Raw genomic sequence first — 24,183 nt, forward strand, 5'->3', positions numbered from 1 at the left:
GAATTATGGATGCAGGACAATAAAAGAAGAGATGAGATGATAAATGTATTTGAGAGGTACAGATAATGTGCTATAAGAGTTGAAAAGAAGCAATTAAGTCCATAGAATGTGACCAGAAAAGTCTCCACAAAGGAAAGATTACATGAGCCAGAACTCCAAGTCTGGTAAGAATTTGGATCTACTAAGATGGAGCTGGTTCCCTTTTTTTAAGATAGATGGGGAAAAAGGAGAGGAGTGCCTTTGGAAAGGAGTAACTGGGGTTACCAGGAGCAGCGTGGAGGTAGAGCAGCATGGGCCATTAGGGGCAGGAGCAGTCATGGGTTGAATGCAATGTCATGTATACACGAGCCACTTGGAGACATGGGGAACGCCAGGTTGGGAAAGAAGGCACAGAGGACAATGGGATCATGCAGGAAAGAGAGAGGAAACTCAACCTGAGGTCAACTATGGGAAGATGAAAAGTTTTATAAGAGTGAAGAGGCCGATATCAAGGGAGGAATATATTAAACCAAGAGACTTAACTATGTGTGTATATATATCATGTATCTATCTATCTATCTAATAAATAATATATATAAGGGGGCTAGTTAAAATAGGAGGCTTACTATACATAATATATTAAGGGACTATATTATAATAAGGGACTTACATGATAAGGTGACAATAAAGGACATGGCTAGCCTTTTACAAAATCAGCTGGTGCCGTCTTCGGTGGCCATCCACCTACACTTTTCTTGTCCCCAGGCATCTACTGTCTTCTGCTGCCCCCAGATGCTCAGGCCAGCCTTCAGCTAATGACCTGCTCTTTAGACACACAAAGAGCAGTAACTAATGTCTTTATTTCCCATATCCCTTTTCTCTTCCATTCATCTATCCCCACCTTACTCCAAGCACAGCATAAGATTCTTGGTGATAAAGTGATCAAAAGAGAAACAGCTGCTGTCCTCATGAAAGGCAGAGTCATCCTCAACCTGCTGCTTCCAGGATCATTTATTTGAACTCAGGAGTCCAAGTCTCTGGCAGAGCTGGAGAAAGTGGTATGTGGGGGCAAGGGAGCTTTCTACCCTCTTCCCACCAACTTCCTATGAGAGAGGAGGTACCCACACTCAGAACTGCAGACAAAGAAAGAAGTCTCAGCCCCTATTCCACCTCAGAACGCTTCCAAATGTCACTGGGTCTAGATTCACTTGCCCTCTGGGTCCAGCCATCAGTCCCCTGGATGGTATTTGCATGGCAGCCTAGAAATAACAGAACATGAGCAACCTGAGGGCTGCCCCAAACCTAGTCTCGCCATATGCTACTGTGTGAGCCTGAACAACTTACTTATGTTTTCGGAATCTGTTCCAATTTCCTTAAATGGGGATAAAGACACCTGTCCCTGCCAACCTCACAGGGTTGTCGATTCAAATCAAGTAAGGAAAGCTGATTTGCTCTATAAGCTGTACTATGGCAATATGAGTTATTAATATGATAATTATTCTTTAGGAGCAAAGAGTTCCAAGTGATTTTTATTTGGTGGGGGCAAAGGGGAAGTTCAGATTCTAGAGTTGCTAAGCTCCTCCAAAAAATGACTCATCTACTCTAGACCCCAACTGCAATACAGGAGGCCACAGATAAGAGCCCGCGCATTGCACCTGCCCACGCCCACCCCCCCCACCACCACCACTCAGCTTCAGAAGGCAGGCAGGCAGCCCAGGGGATTCCTGTCCTCTGAAAGGATAATGCATAATCTGCAAATTCATAAATCACCAGGACGCTCTCGCCCGTGAGCACATTCAATGAAGGGAGGACATTTAATGCCTGTAAAATTTTACTCTGAAGGAAAATTACTTTAGTTCATTAAGCTTTCCTGAAATCTTGATGCCTTTAAATCCATGGGGTTCCCTACACATCCCCCTCACAACATACCCCTTCATTCCTGCCCCTACCTGATAGCCCAGTAGTTCTTTGTTGAGAGGAAGGACAGTGGCTTTCTTTACCATAAGTAGTTGACTATGGGAACCTAACAAGGATGCTAAAATGTACCCCTCTGGGACCACCTACAAGAGTGTACTTTTCAGTTCCAGCAGAGTCTGAGTCCTAGGGTCCTTCTCACACCTCCAGCAGCATTCCGCCCCCCAACCAGGGAACAGAAATTGAGGCCTTGCAGTCCAAAGTCTGACTGATCTCCAATACCAGGATGTCTGCCACCAACTGGTAGCCTGAACTGTGTTAGATGTATGCCAAATTCAGAATGGCATAAAGAGGGGAGCTTGGGTGGCTCAGTCGCTAAGCGTCTGCCTTCAGCTCAGGTCATGATCCCAGGGTCCTGGGATAGAGCCCTATATTGGGCTCCCTGCTCTGCAGGAAGCCTGCTTCTCCCTCTCCCACTCCCCTTGCTTGTGTTCCCTCTCTGGCTGTCTCTTTCTCTGTCAAATAAATAAAAATCTTAAAAAAAAAAATCTTTCTTCCCCAATACACCTGCTATTTAAAAAAAAAAAAAAAGAATGACATAAAGAGTGTCCTTACCTGCTATGAGTTTAAAATCTAGTTAAGAAAACAAGGAAATACTACAAAATATAGCAACTTTGTCATATATAATGTGTGGAATTCCACAAAGCTGTTCTTCCCTTTCCTGCTTTTTATAAAGACCTTTTTACAAACTCTGTGGCTCAAGACAGAACCTCAGCATGATCCTCATCCCACACACAGCAAGACAAACACTGAATCTTCTGAAATATGTTTCAGTCCACTGTAGTGCCCAACTTCTGGTCCTCATAATCACTGTCCTCATTCACTAACCAAATATATATAGAATGCTTCCTATTTGCCAGGTAGTATGGATTCAGCACTGAAGAAAATAAGCCAGATTCTTTGCCCTCATATATTTGACATTCTGGCAGGGGAGATAAATAAATAAGTCAGTAAATGACATAGTCACATGATGGGGGAATAATTAAAGAAAAGGAGAAGATGAACGAGCCCAGGAACATCCTTTATGAAAAACTGGCTCTCCTGCAAAACCTTGAATGAGACGAGAGGTTAGGTCATGTGGTAGCTGCGTAATCAACATTATAGGTAGGCGAGCAGCAAATGCAAAGACCCTGAGGCAGGAGTATCCCCTGCATATTCAAGAAAGAGCAAGGAAACCAATGAGGCTGGAGCAGAGAGGAGCTGGAAAGGAGGTCAGAGAGGTATTGGGAGACTTCGATCTTGCTGGAACATGTGAACCATTTTAAGGATTCCAGTTCTGAGTGAGATGTGGGGCTGCTGGAGGATTTTCATAGAGGACTTTACTTTTAACGGGATCGAAAAAGGCAGGAAGGCGACAAAAGTGAATTAGGATCCAGTTGTAATCATCAGGTGAACCATGGTGTATGTTAGAGCAGAGCTACAGCAAGGGACATGAGGGACATGATGTTTATATAAACTGAAGGTAATGTCGGGCAGAAGAGCTGACAAATTGGCTCTGTGGTATGAATGAAAGAATTGAGGGTGACCCTCAGAGCTCAGGACTAAGCAGTTGGAAGCACAGAGTTGATGTTTTATGAGATGAAGACTATAGAAGAAAGAGATTTGGAGGAAAGATTAGAAGTTTAACTTTGAACATGAAGTTTGAGGTGCCTAAGATAATTCGAACGGGGAAGTCCAATAGTCACCTGAATAAATGAGTCTGGAGTTGAGGGAAGAGAATCTAGGACAGAAATATCCATGGGGGAATTGTCTGTAATTAGATGATATTTAAAGACACAAGACTAGATTAGATCGCCAGGAGACGGAGTATGAATGGAGTAAAGACATGAGGACTGAAAGCTGGGGTGTTCCAGCATCCAGAGGTCAGGGAAGTGAGAAAGGGGAGACCAGCATGTGTTCAGACCTTTCAAAATTGGCACAGTGGGCATGTGTGTTCTGCCTGAATGCTCACCAAATTGTATTTACTACAGGGCAGACTCTCAGTAATCAAATAAATTAGATGGCCTTCAGTTGAGGCCAGTAAACTCCTTTCCCCATATCCCCAGTGTTTGCTCTCTGGACTCTGTGGCCACCACTGTGGCAAAGATGGAGGCTTGCCTGGGCTTGACATGGACTTCCTCTCACCAAGATGACGTGGATATTCCCACTGCTACACTCCCCACCTGCCAACATCAGAAACCAAGGCTGAGCCTCATTATAGCACCTGGTGGTTGATTACACTGCACCCCTCCCATCACACACACGGAGCAATTTTTTCTCTGCAATTGCTTTCCGTACCTGCAGTGCTTAGACCAGAATCAAAATCTTTCCATTTCAGAATGCCTTTTTCACTGTCATGGTATCCCACACAACATTACTTCCAACAAAGGAACTCATTTCACAGCAAATGAAGAGCAGTAACGAGCATGTCCCCGGAATTCACTGGTCTTCCCACAAACTTCATCACCCAGAAGCAGCTGGCTGGGTGCAATGGTTGAATGGACTTTCAAAGATTGAGTGACCACCCTCGCTGGGAGCTAACGCTATGAAGCTGTGGTGCTGTCTTCCATGATGTGCACTTGACCAATACATGGTCAAAATACAACAGTCTGAGAATCAAGGGGCAAACGTGGTAATGGGCCTCTCACTATGGTCCCCAGTAAGCCATCACACTGTATCTCCTTCATGCCCCCACAACTTTTGGTTCTGTTGAGAGGGAACTCTTGGTTCCTAAGGAGGGAATCATCAAAAAGGAGACAAAGCACCTGATCCACTGAACAGGAAGGAGAAATTAATATCCATCTATTTTGAGCTTCTCATGCTACCACTGAGAAGAAGGAAAAAAGGGCTTATTTAAGAATAGGGGACAGAGGGGTGCCTGGGTGGCTCAGTGGTTAAAGCCTCTGCCTTCGGCTCAAGTCATAATCCCAGGGTCCTGGGATTGAGACCTGCATCGGGCTCTCTGCTCAGCAGGGAGCCTGCTTCCTTCTCTCTCTCTGCCTGCTTCTCTGCCTACTTATAATCTCTGTCAAATAAATAAATAAAGTCTTAAAAAAAAAAAAAAGAATAGGGGATAGAGAGGCACCTCAGTGGCTCAGTCAGTTAAGCATCTTGCCTTTGTCTCAGGCCATGGTCTCACAGACCTCAGGATCTGAGAGAACCCCATTCAGGCTCCCAACTCAGTGGGAAGCCTGCTTCTCCCTCTGCAACTCCCCACACTCATGTTCTCTCTCTCTCAAACAAATAAATAAAATCTTAAAAAAAAAAAAAAAAAGAATAGGGGATAGAAATGGATGCCCACCATAGCAAAAGTGGGGGGTGGATTATGCCGTGTACTCCCTGATCTCTTTCCTGCCTATGTATTGTGGGTAACCAGGACCCTGAGAATTGTATTTCTAAGACTCTCCTAATTTGTTCCACATACTTCCAATGATGCTGCTCACCAGATTATACTGTAATTTTCTATTTGCATTTGCGTATCCACCATTAGGCTATGTGCTCCTTCAGGACAGGGACCCTGCTTTTCTCATTATTATGCTGTAAGAGTAGTATTATGCTTCCTTGACACGGCACCTATAACCCACAGAGATACAGCACATTCACTGCATTGAAACTGTTGCCACAGGTGTTCAAATGAGGAGAAGATGAGTCTGGACTGGGGTAATCAAGGTCCTCAGAGAGAAAGAGAGGTATCAGTGCAGATCTTAAGAGATGGGAGGAAAATGGAAATTTCCAGCCCTCTTCACTCTGGAGTATTTTGTAAACGCTTTCAAAGGTGTCTTTTCCTTAGATAACCTAGTCTGCAAGTCTCTCCAGGAGGGAGAATTCAAGGTGGTTTAGGAGAGAACTTCACCAATATCCACAAGAGGGTAAGAGAAAGGAGACATCAGGGCAAGAAGGAAGATAGTGAAAACAATCTTCTAAATATGACTGTATTAAATTTTCAAGAGCTGTTATTCTGTAGGGACTTCTAGAAAGACAAATGTATATACCTATACCTGATGGGATGTAGGTTAATGAAAATATTAGATCTAATCACAAAAGAAGGACTTGCTCAAGTACAGTAGCTTAGATAAGAACAGAGCAAATACAGAAAACCCAGAGATGGAACATGAATATGTACTGAGCACCTACTAAGTGCCTAGCACTGCGCTTGGTGCTCTATGTGCATTACACAGATAGTGAAAATAACCACAATAAAATGTAGATACCATTATCCACATTACCTAAATGAGGAAACTGTCCAGGTCAGCGCTTAACACAGGTTTGTCTATTCCTGCATGATCCAAGTACAGGATAAGAGATTCAAAATAACAAGCATTAGTCATCCCCATTTAAAACAGGGCTATTGTTAAGAAAGTACTTCGCAGAATTTGGTTGCTGAATAAGGTAAGCGAAAGGTCAAGGAAATGGAAATACAGTGTTGTTGAAACAAGGAGCTTGTGAAAAACGGCTGTTGAATAGTAGGGGGTTGTTCTGGTTTTGTATAACGAGCTATTAAAAATTAATTAAAAATCCATTCACTCTCATTCCCTAAGGGACTGTGAAAATGAGAGAGACAGCCATCTCCTGGAAATGATTTAGGTAGCATGCAGTCCAGTAAGAGGGGTGGGGCCAAATGACCCCAGGATTCCCTGCCAAAGTCTGTATTCCACAATGATAGCTCACCAGAACCAGAGTTCATTAGCCCAAGGTCTGCCATGAAGCAGGAGTCCAAGTTCAGACCTCTGTGTGTCCATTACTCCCTTCATCCAAACACCACCAGTACCCCCTGAGGAGGAGGCCGAGGATAGGAACAGATGTGAACAGATGAAAGATGAAATGCTGGTTCCAAAGTGAAGCTTTCAGAGATAATCATCAACATAAAGGAAAATGTAGGAAATCTGTTTCCTTGGGAAAGGAGCACAAGCTCTAAACCAGTCTTCATTGGAACCCATGCTCTGCCACTTACTCTCCGTGACCTTAGACAAGAGGCTGAGCCTGTGGAGCCTCAGTGTCCTCATCTGGAAAATGAAGCCAATATCATTTCTTTCATTGGGTTGTTCTGAGAATTAGATGAAAGGTATCTTCTGCCAGGTACACAGAAAGCCCCCAGCATGCATTAGGTCCCTTCCATCCTGGTTTGTCTCTGAGCAAACCAGGTCATTTGCCACCAGAGTAGAAAAATGCCATGTCCCAAGAGGGAGCATGTCACTACTTTAGTGATGACAACTTGAAGCTTACAAAATAAAGAGCAACCTCGCCAGGCCTCTCACTGATGTGGAGATGAAAGCCCAGAGCATTCCCTGAGTGCTGGTGCTTGCTTTATGTGGACATGCATTGACAGCCTCAGCAATGGAAAGATCACAGGTCCATCAAGTCCATTTTGCCTGGTGTGTGATCCTACCCACTTGTCTCTTTTCATTTCAGGGTCTGTCTCTGCGAGTCCCGCCTGCAGGCGCACACACTCCCCCTTCCTTCTGCCACTCTTGTCAGGGGCATCATCCCCTCTTGGTCTCAGGAGCTGAAAGAGCTCTCAGCCAAACCATTTTAGCTGCTGACCCCAGTGGATTTTCTGCGAATCAGCAATTCCCCAGATTGGAAGTAGCTACCAGACTGAGATGTTTCAAATGAGACCAAGAGCAGGGATTCAATGAGATTGTAAGATGCCTCTGGGCAAATACAACAACTGTCTTATTTGTTACTATAGCTTCAGCACCTGGGAGAGAGCCTGGACTCCACCCCGCCCCCCCCCCGTCCCTCCACCGCCCCCATCCCATGTACACAATGGTAGAGTAAATGATCCATCACCCAACCCATGATCTGGCATTTATCACAACGTATTTCCTATCCAACCTACAAAATACTCTCATGGGCTCTTCATTGCACTAAATATGGTGAGATGGAAAGACAAGAGACACAAAGTTCCTGACCTAAGCATTTTCAATGCAAGAAGAGAGATTAATATTTATACAAATACCTCTGGTGAAAATTGGAAATGGCCTAATTTACACCAGGCTAGACACATTCTACCTAATGTTTCAGGTGAGTCTTGCAGTAACCCTGCAAGTTGACATACAATAGTAATAAGTGATTTCCAAACTGGGATGAACTAGAGGATTACCCTCCATGAAAATTTTTGTAAGAGGTGACACTTGAGCTGGTTTATTTTAGTAGTCAAAGAACATGTTTTGTTTTGTTTTGTTTCGTTTTTTTGGCTAAGGAACCCTCACAAGAAAACAAAAGGAGGCGGGAATTGCCAGTCACGTTTCAGGACCAGAAGGTGGTCTGCTTCAGGTACACAGAGATGAAGACCCAGACTGGAGTCTGATAATGGTTTTAAATGCAAGGAATGTAAATTTCCTATTGTTTCTGTAACTGATAACCACAAATGTAGTGGTTTAAGATAATACAGTGTAATATCTTATAATTTTGGAGATGAGAAGTCCAAAATGGGTTTCAGTAGCAAAAATCAAGGTGCCATTTAGGGCTGTGGTTCTACATCCCAGGAGAACCATTTTCTTGCCTTTCCCAGCTTCCAGAGGCTGTACCCATTCCTTTCTTGTGGCTCCTTTCATCTTCAAAGCCAGAAATGGCTAGTCACTCTTTCTCCTGTTGTGTCAGTCTCTTACTCTTTCTGCCTTCCTCTTCCCTATTTAAGGATCCTTCTGATTACATTGTGTCCACCCAGATAACTCCAAGACAATCTCTTTATCTTTGGATCAGCTGATTACAGCTTTATTTCCTTTTACTATCTTAATTCCCCTGCATCATGTAACCTAACATAGTCACAGGCATTAGAAGATGGACATCTTTGGGAGGTCACTATGCTGCCTACTGCGCCAGGGTAAAGAGTTTCTACTCTACTCAGCAAATGGCTCAGAGATGTCTAAGTGTTTGAGCAGGTGAATGATTTGTTGGCACCATATTCTGGAAATTGTCCAGAATATGGAGGGTGGATCAGTGAAGAGGGAAAACAGAGAGGCCACTGAAAAAGATGCTACAATAGCCCAAACCTAGGAGATAAAAGATCTGAACTGAGGCAATGCCAATGGGAAAGAAAAGAAGGAGAAAAAAAAAAAAAACCTATGAAAATCATTGCTAAGGACTGCAAATAGGGCACAACAGAAAAGAATGGAGTCAAAGATGCCTCAGAGGTCTCCCAGAAGTTAGTGTGCTTCATTGTAATTTGAAGGTGTGCACTTGAATCCAGCTCTAACACTTACTAGAGGACCATCTTGCATGCTACCATAACCTGACACCCACTTCTTACCCCAGGTTGATTGGATGAGTTTCCAACCTAACTTGTCTGAATCTGTGCATCCTCCCTCCCTTTCTTTGGATACATGTTTATGACCAAAGTTCTCCCTCTGCCCACTCTTGCTCTTGTCCATCTACCTAAGAGATGGATGGGCATGTTTGTTATTGCCTGACCAACTGCCTGAACTTCTAAGAATTTCCCTCCCAAGATCAACGTTTCTTGGCCTCACCCACATATCTCATCTTCTCTTGAACACATTCACAAACTGCATGCCTGGTTTCTCAGGAAAACATGGATTTCCATGTTCTTCCTGAGTTGGTTTTATTCTAGATCTTGACCCAGAATGGCTGAGAATTGGGTCATGGCAGCCACATCTCAAGACATAACAGATGAAGAGCTGCCCCAGTTCATGTGGTAGGAAGTAGGAAGGGGAAGCAGATTTTAATCTGTTTAAGCTCTTAGACAAGCACTTAGTCAGTGTCCAGAGGCCTGTACCATATATCCTAGTAAAATGATCATCCATTCAAGCAAGAGAGCGCTCATAAATCCCAGACATTAGAGGTAGGGAATATTTAGTGTGTAATCAGGACCACACACCATACCTAGAGAAGAACTGCTCCCCTCTGGTCTTTCACAGTCACTAGCATTCCCCTAGCAGCCAAACCAATGTCCCCACTAGAAAGTTATCTGGATTGCCTAAAACAACACAAGCCTAGACTGTCTCCATATAACTCCTTGGAAAGGAGCAGAACCTCCAGCGGCTGGTGGTGGATGATTTAAGAGCCCTCTCTCATGTAGCCTAGGACATAATAACAAAGAACACATAATTTATTTGTATTGATTCACCAGCACACATTTGATCATATCTCCTTGTCCTTCCTTTTGCTAAGAATCCATGGCCACAGTCTTGAGAAATTTATCTTTTGTAAAATATCTCTGTAAAAAAATAGGTTCCTCACATATCTTAGCTACAGCAGAAGAGTCCAGCCAGGGAGACTTGCCAAGAGAAAGGGGAAAGAGATCTGGCAGCCCTCTGTGTATCCTGACTCTGGTCTAAATAATCTCTCTCCATGATACAAAGCAGAAAGTGTGCATGGAACTGAAGCTTCAGTTTTCAGACAGGGACTGTTAGATATAGAAACAGAAATTGGGGGCAGATCAGATTCCTGCTCTAGAGGAATAAAGAGCAGAGAGAAGCTGGTCAGATTCTGAGACAAAGAGAAGAAACAGGAAGCGAGGAGCAGAAACAAGTTTGGGCCTCATGACAGACTGAGGTGACATAAGAATGCCCAGGTTTCAGTACTGTTTCCACTTAACCTTGAATGGATAACTTTCTTGTATTGAGCATCTACTATGTACTTGGCTCTGCTCCAGAAGCTGGAAGAGGTTAGACACAGCTTCTTCTCTCCAGAGATTCCCAATCTAATGGGGGAGGGGGGGACAGACAAATAAATAAGTATTTAATGTGATTTCTACACTAACGAGGGTACTTAACTGTACTAACTCAAGGACTCTTGTGACACTTATATCCATGGTGTAGAGGCTCCTCCTACTCCAGAATAGAATAGAAAACAGTGGAGAAAAAGAAATGGTTTTGCACTTTGACAAGGCTGATGAACTTGGATGGGCACAGAAAACTTCAAACCTGATGTTGAATGTGCTGAGTAATCATGTAGAAAGAACCATTGGCTTTGAAACTGCTATATCCCTAGGTGTCCCACAGAGATGTGGTAGTAATAAGATCTCTACCTTTAGCCTATTTGGTGGCAGTTGGCATAAAGGAGAATGGTCTAGAAGACAACAAAAGGAACATAAACCCTGCCTTCTGTCATGTATTCTCCACTCGCTGTCTCTCTCTGCCTGCCAGAATCCCCCCACCCACTCTTCAAGTATCAGCTCAAGCCTATCACACTTGGCAGAATCATCCATTACCCCAGGGCACACACATCTCTCCATCTGTGGCCAAGTTACTTCTCACTATCTCCCATCTTACATGCTTCTCTTACAACTTGACCTTGACACTCCTTCCATTGAGTAGTGGAGTTTGTGTCCCTCCCTTTGAAAGTGGACAGATTTTTATTACTGCCCTGACCAATAGCATATAGGGGAAGTGATACTAAGTGACTTCCAAGGCACACTGTGTGCCCTTAGGATGGTCACTCTCAGGTCCAAATTTCACACATGAGGAAATACAACTCAGCCCACAAAAGGACAGACCACATGCAGGAGCCACAGTGTCACAGCCCACAGACCAACCGAGGACCTGGTGGCAAGAGTAAGCATCAGTCAATGGACATTTGGGAAGACAGCCTCCGAGGACTACAGCCCCAGCTAACGAGTCAGTCTCGTCTTTGATTCATTTGGCTAAGGCTCCAGACATTGCATACTTCATGCCCTATCAAACTCCTTGACCCACAGAGAATCCAAAAACATAATGAAATATTCTTCTTTTGCATCACTAACTTTCAGAGTGGCTTGTTATGCAGAAAAGGTACCTAGAACACCATCCAAAAAACATGCAGCATTTAAGACAGACATTCACTAGGCACATGGAATTATTTTTCAAAGGATTTGATTCATGAAGCCCTAAACTCCACAGGCAGAATGTACACTCCTTGGAGAATGCATTAGAACCTCGCAGGCATCTTCCCACAGGCGTACTAAATACCACATGCCCTGCAGAGCATTCCTCAAGCAACCCCTCCGGCCTATGCCCTCCTTGAGGAACGCCACATCTCAAAGAGTGTATGGTCATCTCCTCAAAGCCAACAGCCAGGAATCCTGCTGTATTCCTCTCCGCATGACATGCAACCCTACCCCCTACTCTTCCACTGCTGATATTCATCTTCCACCTTTCTATACAGGCCCACTCCTCCACCCCAAGATCAAACCCTCATCCTCTCATGAGTCCTACTGCAACTATCTCCTTCTGGTCTCCCTGTATCTAGCCCACAAGCCTCTGTTCTGCAAAGTGCCAGGCTGCTTTCCCAACATCCAAATATGATACACCATTCTCAGACTCCTCCCTGAGTCCCTACTGCCTCCAGGGTAGAATCCACAGTCATTGGCAAGGCACAAGGGCCTTGCCCATCTGACCCTGACCTAGGTCTCTATCCTTATTTCTTTTTTTTTTTTTAATTTTTTTTTAATTTATTCAAGAGAGAGACAGAGTGAGAGAGCATGAGAGGAGACAGAGGGAGAAGCAGACTCCCCATGGAGCCGGGAGCCTGTTGTGGGACTCGATCCCAGGACTCCAGGATCATGACCTGAGCTGAAGGCAGTCGCCCAACCAGCTGAGCCACCCAGGTGCCCTCTATCCTTATTTCTTACCACCAGCCCTTCCCCTTGGATTCTATTTTCTGGGTTACTCATCTGAACCAAAGAACCAAGAACATGATTTGAATGACTTTTTTCAATTCTCCTTACAATTGTGCATAACCAGATTGCATTCAGGCTTAATTTATTCTTTCTCATATTCTCGGTCTCTCTGTCTCTATCTCTGTCTAGTCTCCTGGCTGAATGATCTTGTAGAAGCCTCCCTAGAGTCTAGAGCTGTGCTCTGCAATATCATATGCATTAGCTACACATGCCTATTTAAATTTTAAATAATTAAGATTAAATAAATAAATAAAATTAAGTAAATAAAAATTAATAACTCAGTTCCTCAGCCACACTAGTCACATTCCAAGCACTCGGCAGTCACATGTGGCCGGTGACTAATATACTGGACACAGCAGGGCACAGAACAATTCTATTGTTGCACAAAGTTCTGTTGAATAGTGCTGATCCCGAGATTCTCAACTAAGAGTTGTTCTTGAAATACAGTTCTCTATTTTCTTGCTGAAAAATGCAGACTTTAAATCCCCTATTACCTGTGTGGTAGAGATCTGGCTTCTCCATGTTCCCCAGAATCCATGCCCTTTCCTGGGAAAGGTAATATCCCTTTGGGGAACCAGTTTCTCCTTATGATGAGCCATATTGCTCAGGAGGCACGGACCATGGCACTGACCCTATCCTCAGCTTGAAGAGCTGGCACTATTTATCCTAAGCCAATCATCCACACCAGTCCTATGGTACAGTGATGGGTTCAGTGAAAAACGTGTTACCAAACTAGAACCAACAACAACCAAGATGAGTCTTGCTGAAGCTTCTGGGAAATAGAAGCATCCGTTTCCTTCCTCAGGAAACATAGAAGAGATCATTGTCTTCTAAATAATATGGACTGAAGATATGAGTACTAGGATACCACCACCATTTTGCAATCTTGAAAGGAGAGCCTGAAGTTGCTGAGGGAACACAATATGGAACCTGAGGATGCAGCCAACACTGCATAAACCAGAGTGGAAATACTATAGGAATCTAACTCCTTGATGATACCATTTGAGCTGCTATATCACGCCTGACCTGAAGCTACTATCTCTAGTCTTTTATGTCAAATCAGTCAGTAAATTCTTTCTGTCTCCATTCATCCATGTTCTTAACCATTACACCTGAACTACTTCAGCCACCCTTTAGGCCTCGGGTCAAAGTCAGATCTTCCACAAGGGCCTACCCTGACCTCCAGACAGACCATCACTCATTTTATATGACCCTTGATGCATCCTAGTATTACAGCAACTTCTTACTGAATTGGGATGTTAATATATAACATTGTGAAATGCTTGAAAGCAAGTTTTGAGCCTCTTGATCTTTCTTACAAAGAAGTAAATAAAAAATACAACCCTACCTGATACATACTAGATGCTTCTAAGTATCTATTAAAAAGTAAATATTTATAGGGTAAATGGTAGCCAATTGATAAATTTCAGTTAATAACAGTAATGGTAGTAGGACCGTAAGTCAACATCTACCTCCACTACCTCATTTCACCCTCAGAGCAATCCTGTGAAATGTCACAACCATTATTCCCTTTTCTTTTAGCTATCAACCAGAGTCTTGGGAAGATTACATAACTAAGCAAAATCCCATGACACATAATGACAGCACTTGATATATTCTAATTAAAAACGTGGCTGTTCCCTCCAATGTTTCATATTCCCCCTCCCTCCTGATTAAGGGTGTCAACGAATTCAGCAATTTCAGCAACAGGGCAGCTTGGTATATACTAAATTCTCTGCTGGCTAAGCCTCTCAAGTCTAAGTTCAAAGGCAACTGAACAAAATCTTCAAGATGGAACCACAGACTCAACCTCAAGCCAACTCTTTCTTCCAAGCTCAGTGGTTAAGGAAGACACAAGAAAGTGCAGGTTGGCATGATGGCCACATGAGCGACATCAGCTCCCTGGGAGCAAGGACCTTGACACTCCTTGTACCGTCTCCTCCCGCCTCTCTACTCTCCTAACACCCAGGCTCCACCTCCACATTTTGAGTCACACTCCACTTTCAGTTTCTGCCTCCAGGCCACCTACCTGGCAGGGCTCCCATGGCAGGCTCTAGTTTTTCTTCTAAAATTAGAACTTTGACTCAAAAGAGTAGGTTCCATGTGGGTCACAGGGGATCTGGGGAAAGGGAAGGAACACACACACCCTTGTCTCCCTCCATCCAAGACACTGAAGGGTCCAGGTGGACAGTATAGGTTTGGTTCTACTCCATAGACTTAAGCCCAGAGTTACAGGAAAGGGATCATTCAACCAACCAGCATGTACCCAATACCTAAAATGTGCCAAGGGCTTCTCAGGTATTATGGACATATGATAGGTAAGTGAGGGGAAAGATGAGGGCAGGAGGATATAGTGGGGGGAAGGTCAGAGAGAGAAAGCAAGATGGAGATACAGTTGTATTGTGTGTGTGTGTTTGTGTGTGTGTGTGTGTTTGTAAAATATATACAACATACACATGTAACATACATACCTCTCTAAGAGTGGTTCGTGGATCACAGAATCAGACTCTCTTAAGAAATGTATGAAAAAATGCAGATTCCACCTCTTCCCCTTCGTGCACTGAGATCTATGTCTAGAGGTAGTCTTCCCTCCAAAACTGTAGGGGGCTGACAGTTGTTCAAGGCCTATGTTCCCAAGCAGACCAGAATCATCTACAGGAACCTCCAGGAGACCAGATGGTACAACCACCTCTTGGAAAGCTAGGTTTACTTCCACAGCTCCCATGACCCAAGCTAATCAAGAACTCCACGAGCAGCCCCTCCAGGAGTATTGTCTACAGGAAGGTGGCAGGGTGCACAGGACACACAGGAGTAGGGCTAAGAGAGGGGAGCCACAGAACATCTGCTGATGACTCCCAAATGTTTATTCCCAGCTGACCCAGAAAAAGAATGGACCCCTCACTTTAAGGGCCTTTTGCAATGAGATCTGTGGGTCAGCAGGATCCCAGGTTCCTTTTTACTAGTGAGCATCACTCAAATTCTCCAGTAGTCTCTGATGACCCTAGCCCTGAGCCGCACGAGGCACAGCACAGAAACACAATGCATCCCAGATGGGACACCCAGCTGCCCCGTATGGCCCAATACAGACAGTGGAGTCCACAAGCCACCACTGACAGGACACTCCCGTGCTGCTCATCTTCACCAGACAGCAAGGCCCGCATAGGAGAGCCTCAACTGGAGGCTAAGGATGGCAGGGCTCCAGGCAAATGGGAGTTCTCAACAAACCTTTGTTGGCTGTATGCATGCAACAGCAAAGCAACCCTTTAAAAAAAGAAAAGAGCAATGCACCCCTGAGCTCCTGGGGCCTATCCTGGTGTATATACTATTTAACAGAGAAATGCCCTCAGGACAAAATGTCTAGTAGTTAAAGCCCAAATCCTGAAAGCAAACAGTCCTGGATTCACATTCCAACACCACTTTCTACGTTCCCCTGCAAGAACCCCTGTCTCTACCTCTGTCCACAGGCACCCCGACCTCACAGGCCCACAGTAAGGAACAAAGAATAAAACCACCAACCAATAACCCAATGGCTGGCACATAGAAAGAAACTGAGCAACATTAGCTGGTATTAGAATTAGCTCTGGAAGATTCCACTTCTCTTAAAAGGTAGAAGAGAGAAGGATGAGATGTAAGTGCCAGGAGGTGGAAAGTAGATAGAGAGACCACTCTAAGTAGTACCAACTGGATGGTCCAAACCACCCCCCAAACCAGGTTCTGTTTTCCCCAGCATCCAGCTGTGCAAGCTCAGGCTCAGAGAGGCCAAGAAGCCTCCATCAGTCACATAATGCAGAACTGGGATTCAAGTCCAGCTGGACCACAAAGCTTTGCTCTTTACTCAACAAAAGGCAATTTATAAAAGCTTCTGGTGGGGCTGGAAGGTGAATGAGCTTCTGCTTCCAGTCCCCTCCTGGCCCCATGGGCATAGCTACGAATCCACTAAGCTCACAAGCTTCCTGCACATGGGACCTGGGACAGGTGTCATTAGTGTGATGTGGAAAATAGCTGGGAAAGGACAGATACAAGAGAAACAATTAACAAAGTGACACAGCTTGGTTTTATTCTTCCTTATACTGGAAAGGATAACCATCTGGGTCTAAGACCCAAAGCTGTGCTTATAGGCACCAGAGCAAGGATATGTGAAAGTGAAAGACAGGTAGTTTCTCCATAAAAGAACATAGAGTGAACCAAGGCAGACAACTACCCAGCGGCCCAATTCCAACAGAATACAGAAAAGCAAATTAACTCCTTTCTGAAATGCCAGGATATGATTTGAATTAGTAAAAATTAATTCTGAAGTTATGAAGTCTAAAGAAACAAGTATCCTCTCTACCCTGTGCTGACCCAGGCCTAGCTGGGAACATTCTAGCAGAATGACAAAGCTATTTATGCCCATTACTCTGCTAATTCCACTTCCGGTAATATACTTTTACTTTCCAAAGAAATCATTCAAAAGTAGGAAAAAAAAAGCTATTTGTATGGAAATGTTCCTAACACTGCCATCCCTCACAGGGGGGAGAAAAAACAATTAAACAACCTACATACCCAACAGCACAGACATATTCGAGCACTTAATATTATATTCTATGATGGATTCCACATTGTTCCCACAAATTGAACACTGAAACTACATGCCTCTATTAATACAAGGGGAAAATGTAGAAACATACTTAAGTCACAAATTAGAGCAAAGACTATGCTGATGCTTATTATAGCTACCTATAAATATGTATATCCACTGAGAAACCTGTTCGGTATTAATGAGATCATATTCTATGAAGTTATATACATAATGAAAAACTGTTTTTGTTTTAGGTATTGACTTAGCCTAAGGCCTGCCTTTTAAAAAGTGTGTCTATTTAATATGTAATTGTGGCAATACCAATATATGCCCCTTAAATACGGTCATAAATGACAATCAAGACAGAATAATATTCTTAAATGAATGATCATGATGAATCTACTTTGTATATCAATTTCAAATCTTTATTTATTTATATTTAAACGTTATCTGAGAATGTTATGTTACAGGATCCCCAGTGGCTGACTTCCGCATTGTTCTTCACTGCTGTGGCCATTATTAATCTCTGTGTGGATTACGTGACCTGTCAGCGATCACCGTGCACATACATCCTTCTCCTCATACCGTTTGTCTGTCCTGCCTCTTCCTTGAGACTGCCAGCTTTTTGAAAATAGGGACTGTGTCTTCCCATTTCTTTCAAGTGTATCTACGGAGAGTATCTTTGAACTTATTCAGACTGGAGCCCAATTTGGATTTAATGATGAAGATAAAGAGAAAAGGAAGAATAGTTATCAACTATATTTACAAGACGTAATAATGCTGAAAGACCTAAAATAGGAGCTAGGTACGAATAATTAACTTGTGTTTTATTTTGCCAAAGGTCTTGGTGCAAATAAAATCGTCTGCATATTCACTGATACGTCGGATCTAGTAGGCGTGCTGGTGACACCAAGCTAAGTTAAAGCCGGTCCTGCGCTTCCCACAGAGCGTTTCACATCGTGGTGAGTTAGAGGAACATACGAGCGCAATACAGACAGTGCTTCTGATGGGCGTCACGTGGAGTGCTGTCAGTAAAGAGAAGGCTCTCTCTCGGCAGGCTTCCGGGAGGAGGACTCACATCTGAGTTGGGCCCTTAGAGGATGAATAAGGGGAAGCCATAAGGAGACAGTGGTTGGTGGTGGGAGAGGAAGGGAGCCGCATTCCAGGCAAAGGGAACAACATGTACAAAGGCAGAGGCCTGATGGTCAGGAAGAGCAAGATGATCTCACACATAGGGCTGGAGTGAGGGCAGCTGAGGCTGGGGCACCATAACAGCCTAGCTCTGGAGGAGGCTCTCACTCAATTACTCTGGGTGGTGTGTGTCCTTGGAATGGGAAAGGAGGGCAGGAAGATGGGAGGGGAGAACAGAAAAGGCCAGCAACACCTATCACTGCAGGTCGGGAGAGACAGCAGAAAGCATCTGAACACCGTCTCCAACATGAAAGGAAAGCTGGTTTTGCTTCGTCAATATGCCTTGAAACTCAGAACACCACCACTCCCACTACACTGAGTGACCAGCATCGGGAAGCTCTTCAGACAAGAAAGATTCTAGCGGCATGTCACGTGATCGAGAGAGAACACAGACCGATTTCTACTTGGTAACTTGCAAAGTTACTCTGGAATAGGGTGAAAAAAAAACAAAAACATGTTTTCCTAAACTACTCATGGAAACCTCCCCCCGCCGGAAAAATTTAACTCACTCAGATATACTTGATCAATGAAAGAATTTTTTTTTTCCTGCTTGAAGAAACAGGTTTTAGAGGGTCTAAAATGTTGATCATGATAGAAGGAAAATAGTTTTTTTTCCCTCAACAAACCAATGGAAACATCCTCGTCCTAGTTCCAAATTTTGTTTCATGGCAGAGATGGATTGTTTCCCTTTAACATAATTGTTTGACAGCCCCAAGGGTCTTCAGTGGAATAGTCACATTTGGGCCATCAGTGCCACCCACCCACAAAGAGAGAGACTGAGGGGTAAAGGAAGGACTAATCCAGTGTGCCCAACTTTGAAAAGAAAGCCTCCCTGCTCTGGGGATATGTAATATGCTCACGCCCATTCACTCTAGAAATGAGCTAGTGGGGCCACAGAAATGGAATATCTCAGGTTCAATCATTTGACAAATCATGCTCATGACATCAAAGGCACTCTCTTTATATTGCTATGTTTATGCTGGAGCCACTGAACTAAGTATGTATATATATATATATATATATGTATATACATATATATACACACACACACATTACATATAATATATATTAGTGTATATGTTATATTAGTGTGTACACACACACACATACACACACACACACACACACACACACATATATGTTAGTGCATAAATGTGCTATCCCCATTCTCAGGGAGTATTAAATCTATAATAAAGATGATACTTGTAGAGTAACCAAAGAAATGAATGTATAATTACAAATTACAGTGAAGTTTTCTCAATTTAAAAAAAAAAAATAAAGGGGCTATCTGTCACATCCAGAGATCAGAACTGCCATTTCTAAATTGTGAACGGACCATGAGAAGTAGCTGGCGGCATAAAGAACTGCAGGAAAAAAAAAAAAAAAAATCACAGCCCTTACAAGGAACAGTAATGGTGAAGGCCCTCAGGCTGAAAAGACCTTGGCACATTTACGAAACCAAAGGAAAGTCTGCAAGGCTGGAGGGTGGCAGATGATCAAAGTGAGATGAAACTGGGAAGGGGGTGAAGCAGGCAGGGGCCTTGTAGAACATGAAAACAAAAACTATCCGATGGATGATTTTGGAGCTCAAGTCCCAGTTGCCAGTGTCCCGGAGTTAGAGGTAGAGGCAAACCATGGCACTAAAGAAAGAGGTGGGTCCTTCTTTCTGTTGCTTTAAAAAAAAAAAAAAACACCTTGGAATTCAGATTCCCACCACCCACCTAAAATACCCTCATCAACAGAGAAATGGAAGTGGAATTGGCCCCTATTTCCTCTCAACAGCCAACAACTCTGACTATAATTTGGGAAGCTCTGCATGTTCCCCTTTCCCACCTGAGATTCCTGGGGAGCAGCACAGCGTTGCCCCACTATGTCCTCCCAGGGCACCCACTGGCCCCAGCTTCACCGAGACCACCTGACAGGAAGGATCTGGTTCTTGCCTAAATGGCTTCTGCTGGGGCCTGGGACTCACAGGCCTAGCCTCTCCCCTTCTTATGCACTCTGGGCACCGCATTCATGACTCCCAGAGTGTTGTTATCAGTTGTTATCAGTTAAGAAAATAAAACTTTTTATTTTTGGAATCATGAACCAGGAGTGGAGAAGGAAAATAGAAAGGAAAATCTATATGTGAGTGGAAGAGGTTTTGTTTTGTTGCTATTTTAACTGAGATAATACAACAAAATCTAGGTCTGAGTTTACTGTTTTGAGTAAATTAGTAAAAGAAGTTCTACAGCAAACAAAATCCTGGAAGAGGTGGAACTGAGCTTGGGCTAGGAGGCACCACCTTCCCCAGCACAGCAGAAATCTGCGGGACAGTTCTCCGAGAGAGACAGAAGTCTCCGTTCCCCCTCATCTAACCCTTGTGGCCACTACCAGCAGATTCACCTGTCCTGATGCACATCTCCCAGGCAGGCAACTTCCTTGTTCTCAAAGTATCAGTCACTTCCCTACCTACCAACTAAGGCCTGTAGCCCTCCATCTAGATAGAATGCACTCTGAGGTCTGGCTCCCCCATGACCTGCCCGCACTACTCCCGTAAGTGAACCTCTGCTCTCCCATCAACTCCCAGCCACAGAGCCCTGTCCAGCTCTAACTCTTTCTGCCCTGTTCCACAAGGCTCATCTTCAACCCCAGTCCCTCTCTAAGGACCCGGTGACTAGGACAGAAAGGATGGATCTAGGTGGAATGTGTGGCTCTACCACTTTAAGCTCAGTGGCTTTGGGCAAGTCCCTTAACCTCTGCAATAAGCCTCAGTTTCTTTCTCTGTACACCAAGTAGGAGGTCCCTGCCTTTCAAACAACTGTGAGCAAGAAATGAGGTGAAGCACTATTCTTCCTTTGTGTCTCATATCAGACTGCCTCTCTTCTCAGAAGACAGCCTCCGCTGCCCCAGGCAGACTCCTTCCTTGTGTGTGCGCACCTGCTACAATGACCATCCTGTGGTGGTGGTGACTGTTTGCAGGTCTGACTGCAGGAAGCTGGGGCCTCTGAGAGCAAGAACTCTGACTTTCCACCTCTGTATTCCCAGGAAAGGAGCAAATAAAGGAATGTGCCAAACACCTGGCCCAGCCCCTAGCACTCAAAATGTGCCAGTATTTTTTTCTCTCCTTATATGGTACTTTAATATGTTGTCTGGTATTGGAATTGTTGTGTGCCTATCTTATGTCTTTCACTGCATTTTTTTTTGTCTTTCACTGCATTTTAAGTTCCTTGAAGTGACGAATATACCTTAATCATTTATTTTTTTTTAAATTCACATATAGTAAAACATACTTATTTTGGTGTACAGTCCTTTGAGTTTTAACAAATGCATCAAGTTGTATAATGATCAATCTTTGCTATTTTTGGTTCTCTCTACCTACTTTATCTCTCTATAAATATTTACCGAATAAGTGAACAAAACCTTAAGGAAGGAAACAATAAACAAATACTTGCTGGGAAGCTTCTACGAAGTCCACCCAGAGAGTTCTTGAATCACAGCGAATCCAGAGGCTGAGACTGTAACTATTCCAGCACCTTTCTACAAAGCAATTCCTCAACATTGATGCGAAATCTTTAAAAAATGCTTGTAGCCTCTGGCCCAGTACGTCCATTTCTAGGACAACGTCCAGACAAAACAATCAGATGCCCAGGAGAGTTTAGGGACCACGAAGGACACAACAGCAATTGTTTACAACAACAAACTACCAGGCACAACATAAACACCAACAGTTAAGGAAAGGTCCATTCTGGTACTTCCAGGTGACAAGGTAAAACTGTAGGCCCACATTCTTATTTTAAAGTATGGAATGTATAATTGTGCCCTGTCAGGTGTAAAATGCAACTTCTAAAACACAATATATAATACCAACAAAGGTTTTTAAATGCATATGCATATATGTATATTCTCTATAAAGATAATGTTCAACAAAAATTATTTTATCTATGGCATTAACCTCATTTTACAAAATGAATGTTCAGATAAGTTCACATAATCATCAGTGCATGATCATGGATTTTTATTTTCATTACGTGTTTTATATTTTCTAATTTCTTATAATAGATACTCCAATACTCCTATTTCTTTTATAATCAGAAATGTTATAAAAATAGACTTGAAAGGCCTTTATTTCTGCCTTAAAAGTCTCATAACCTTTATTTCATCTCTAGATGATTCAGTGGTGGCTAAATTTTCACATTCGAGATGTGGCATATGGCTCTGCTTACATGAGAGTGTGCTTTCTGTCTGAAGCCTGTTCAGAAATAACCCAGCCCACTGGTGGGTGACACATTTCCTGCACCCCCACAGGAAGCAGACCCCGTGCCAGAGGACAGAGGCTGCCACGGTGGTAACACCAGAGGAACATTGGATACAGGACACCAGGCAGGGTCTGGGATACATGGAGTGGCTTCGCCTTCACCATGAACAGGTACCTGACTGTTAAGGGCTAAGACCATGCTTCCTTCCCTTCTGCATCCCCAGAAGCTCGCAGCGTGGCCAACCCACTCAACAGACAACCACAAAACGCCTGTTAGAGGAGGGCTGAGATGTGAGTAAGAGCTGGAAGGTGGAAGAGGGAAGATGAGCTCTGAAAGTACAGAAGGGTCTTGCTTTCCTGAAGGACACAAGAGGGTGGCTGCTCATAGTGATGGCCCCACCTGTCACACACCCCAGCACCCACGTACATTTCCAGCTGTGACTTGCAGTCTGTCATTGAGAGCCAGAAGCTATATGACCCCATTGTTTGAATCTGGATTGGTTTGGATTTGTTTTCCCCCAAAGACTATGGCAGAAGCAATGGTGCCTTTGTTCTGGGCCTGGGCCCCCATAGACACTGCATTTCAACGTGCCCTTTAAGATCCTTGCCTGCCTTGCCACCAGGAGCACAGTCCTGGATTAGCCTGCTGCAGGGGCGGGGGAAGGGGGGGCGCGGGGGCACCCGGCCGACCACCACCCAGGAGGCCAGCCGACGTGGGCAGGAAGCAGATGCATGAGGAAGCCCGGCCAAGACCAGAACAACTGACCAGCTGGGCCCAGCCCAAACTGCTGACTCACACAGTCCTAAGCCAATTACATGTTTTTTTAAGCCACTGAGTCATGGGAGATGTGTGACACATAGACCTTTATTTCAGCTCTTGAATCTCTATATATCTTTAAGGTATCTAAAACCCAGCACACTTAAAATGAAATTCTTGTGCTCCCTTCCGGAACCTCTAGTATTCTGGGAATGACATGATTATCCTTCCCATTGCGTGTGACAAAAGTCTAGAAATCATCTTCAAATCCCCTCCTCGTTTTCTCCCACGTGTTTCTATATCCAAAGCATCAAGTTCCGTTGATTTTTTTCACCTAAATATTCTCAATCCATTTACTTCTCAGCCTTTATCACTAACACTTCCCTAAGTTACCATCAGCCCATTTCTGCTGTGTGATCTCTGACAAATTACTTGACTTCTCTGAGCCTCTGTCTCCTTGACTGTAAAGTAGAGATAATACTAGCACCTGCTTCTTGATGACATAATGCATCTGAAGTGCTCAACACAAGATCTGGTATAAAGTAAGCATTGAGTAAATGTTAGTTTGTTTCCCTTCATAATACACACCAGGCCTATTCATGAGGGAAGCCAGTTTTCTCACGTGCCAACAGTTCCTACCATCTCACTCAGCCTAACAGCAATGGAAACTACCTTGTCCCATTCTCTCTTCTGCCTCCAGGCCTTTAAATATGCTTTGTCCTCTACTTGGAATGTCCTTCCCAGCCACCATTACAGGTGAACTCCTATCCATCCTTCAAAACCTGAGTCATATTTTTACCTTTGTACTTTCACCTCTCCCTGAGTCCTCCATACAGAGCTAAGCACTCCTCTACTCAGTCCCTCTTTCATGCTATCTTCATGCTCCATAT

At 43.8% G+C, this 24,183-nt stretch overlaps 1 protein-coding gene across 4 annotated transcripts in view; it reads right to left on the minus strand.

Moving 5' to 3' along the window:
- Window positions 1–24,183, minus strand: part of SORCS3 (sortilin related VPS10 domain containing receptor 3) — a 580,244-nt gene that overhangs the window by 414,012 nt on the left and 142,049 nt on the right. Inside the window, exon 1 of one of the 4 annotated variants that reach the window (XM_032880577.1) lies at window positions 14,580–14,597. The exons of the other annotated variants lie outside the window; for them this stretch is intronic. The gene's annotated coding sequence lies outside the window, so the exon portion shown is untranslated. Of the gene's footprint in view, window positions 1–14,579; window positions 14,598–24,183 lie in introns of those variants that run through there. 4 annotated transcript variants of the gene reach the window in all.

The sequence above is a fragment of the Lontra canadensis genome, unplaced genomic scaffold, assembly GCF_010015895.1.
Source record: "Lontra canadensis isolate GAN:19392208 unplaced genomic scaffold, GSC_riverotter_1.0 scaffold3, whole genome shotgun sequence".
NCBI classification, from domain to species: Eukaryota; Metazoa; Chordata; class Mammalia; order Carnivora; family Mustelidae; genus Lontra; species Lontra canadensis.